Source organism: Neoarius graeffei, chromosome 2 (genome assembly GCF_027579695.1).
Source record: "Neoarius graeffei isolate fNeoGra1 chromosome 2, fNeoGra1.pri, whole genome shotgun sequence".
Classification (NCBI taxonomy): Eukaryota; Metazoa; Chordata; class Actinopteri; order Siluriformes; family Ariidae; genus Neoarius; species Neoarius graeffei.
Window position 1 is genome coordinate 122,305,168 of NC_083570.1, and position 2,546 is coordinate 122,307,713.

Consider the following 2,546-nt stretch of genomic DNA (forward strand, 5'->3'; position numbering starts at 1 on the left):
TGATACAATACCTGGATTAAGACTGAGAGGATCAGTAGTTTCTGCTCTTTCTGATGCAGCTACACAGGTAAGTACTTGTCTTCGGTTTGAATTGAACTTATACAAACACAAACCTGCACTCCTACAAAGTTGCTGTGCCCCGACAATCAATTCTTTAGCCTCTTCCTCTGTTGGAACACTAATCAACCCATCATCCACATAGAAATTGTTCTCTATAAAGGCTGATGCTAGAGGATATTCCGTCTTATGCTGTTGTGTCAGATACTGGAGTCCATAATTAGCACATCCAGGCGAGGAGGCGGCACCAAAAAGGTGGACGGTCATTCTATATTCCTGAGGTTCTACATTCAATTGACCTCCCTCCCACCAAAGGAACTTCAAGTAATTATGGCATTCAGGCACTACAGAGAATTGATGAAACATTTTCTCAATGTCACAAATCACAGCAATAGCCTCTTTTCTAAATCGTAAAAGTACTCCCACCAAGGAGTTGGTCAAATCAGGGCCTGTTAGCAGTGTGTCATTCAAAGATATTCCATTAAACTTAGCAGAGCAATCAAACACAACTCTAAGTTTATCTGGCTTTTTAGGGTGGTATACCCCATGATGTGGGATATACCACACAGTTTCTTTCTCGGAAGCTGCCGGGGCCAATTCTGCATCACCTCTATCCATTATGTCTTTCATAAAGGCTGTGTACTGATCGTAATACTGCTTGTTTGCCTTCAACCTTTTCTTCAGGTGTTGTAGCCTAATGGTAGCCAGCTTCTTATTATTTGGAAGAATTGGTGCATCAGTGCCCTTAAAGGGAAGTGGCATCTCATAATGCCCATTGTCTTTCTGCTTAATATTGGCACTCAAGAACTGGATAAACTGAACATCCTCCTGGGACACATATTTATCTTCGTAGGTCTTTTCATTAAAGTCAAACTCCAACACCTTTATTACTTCTGGGGCAGAGGGCACTGGGATTTCCCTTACTGAAATTCAATGAACAAAGCTTTGGTTTCCTTGCCTGTCTAAATGGGGATTCACTGACCCAATGATACTCCAACCTAATGCAGTTCTTTGAGCAAAGGGTTCATTTTCACTGCCTGCGATGACCTCAAGGGGGGGGCTAATGCTGATGGGCAGTCATAACCAATTAGTAGTCCCACTTCACAATCTTGCAAAGGTGACATTTTGTCCTTTAGATGTTTCAAATGTGACCACTGGAGTGCAGTGCTGTTAGTGGGAATATGTGACTTATCAACTGGAATTAAATCCCAAGTATAGGCTTGCTTCATGTTCACATACAATTCAGAATTCAGCCCTCTAACCTGTAGACTGCTAACAGCCTTACTTGCTATTACTATATTGGCGGCAGTCATGGTGCTCAACTTAAGTTGTACTGGAAGTCTGGGCACACCGAGTTCAGAAGCTAAATCATCTAATATGAAAGTTTTTTTTTTCTTTTTTTAGGGGAGAGCATGAACACAGTCCCCCACTACCAGAAATTATGTAGTTGAGATTCCTGCATTTGAGGAATTCACAAAGGTCAGCACAGGCTGAGTGCAATGGCTAGACCTCACTTTGGGCAAACCACCTTCTTGATCATGGTGTTGCCCCTGCCAGGTAAGTATATATCTAATATGAAAGTAGAGTCACTTTGTGTATCAAGTAATGCATAAGTGAGAACTTCCTTCCCTGGTACTGTCATGGTCCTATCTGTGGTTTTCCTCTCTTCAGGTAACAATTCCATTCCTCTCCACTCAGTATTACCTGCCACGCCCGCATACTCCTCCTCTTATTAACTTTCAGTAGCTGTCATTGGCTGTTGCCTATCACCTGCTCCTCCTCTGTGGGTATTTAAACTGCAGTCCTCCCAAGCTTCAGTGTCAGATCGTCTTCAAGGCATCGACTCCGTCAACTCTTCAGTCCTGGTAACCTGACCCTGCATTTCTGTCCCTGATCTTGCTACCTGATCTGTGACTCTGTGTTCCAGCCTGTTCCCTAACTCCTGCCTGTTGTGCTGTCCTGTCTGTCTGCTGAGGGACTGCTTGCTGGGAGACTGCCTGAAACCCAAGTGCTGTCAGCTTATAGCCACGCTACTCTGACAATGCCTGATCCTGTCTGAGCTTAGAAGCTAAGCAGGGTTGAGCTTGGTTAATATTTGGATGGGAGACCGCAGATATCACCACCATGCTCCCACCAGCCATCCCTGCCTCTTAGTCCTCTGGCCACTGAACTTCGCACATCCTCCCAACTCCCTTTCCCCTGCTATCAGTAAAACTCAACATTTAACTTGTGCTCTTGGGTCCTTGTCTGTTTATCCTGACAGAATGATCTGACCAGCATGGTGATTGAGCCCAAAATGACTGCCCTGCAGTGACTGGAACGTACAGAGGGAGACATAAACTGGATGTCCGGCAACATTGCATCTCTGCTCCAGCTTAAACAGCAGCTGCATCAGCTAACCCAGGTCCTGCAAGTACTCACCAACCTCACCACTCCATCCGCTCATGTTCCTCCTGCTCTGGCTCCCAGTAACCCGGAACGTTTCAATG

The 2,546-nt window shown here is 44.9% G+C and overlaps 1 non-coding gene across 1 annotated transcript; it reads right to left on the reverse strand.

Annotated features, from left to right (window-relative positions):
- Positions 1–1,458: 1,458 nt before the first annotated feature.
- On the reverse strand, positions 1,459–1,622 carry LOC132882283 (U1 spliceosomal RNA). Its single transcript, XR_009654156.1, has one exon. It is a non-coding gene; the product is annotated as a U1 spliceosomal RNA (small nuclear RNA).
- Positions 1,623–2,546: the final 924 nt, after the last annotated feature.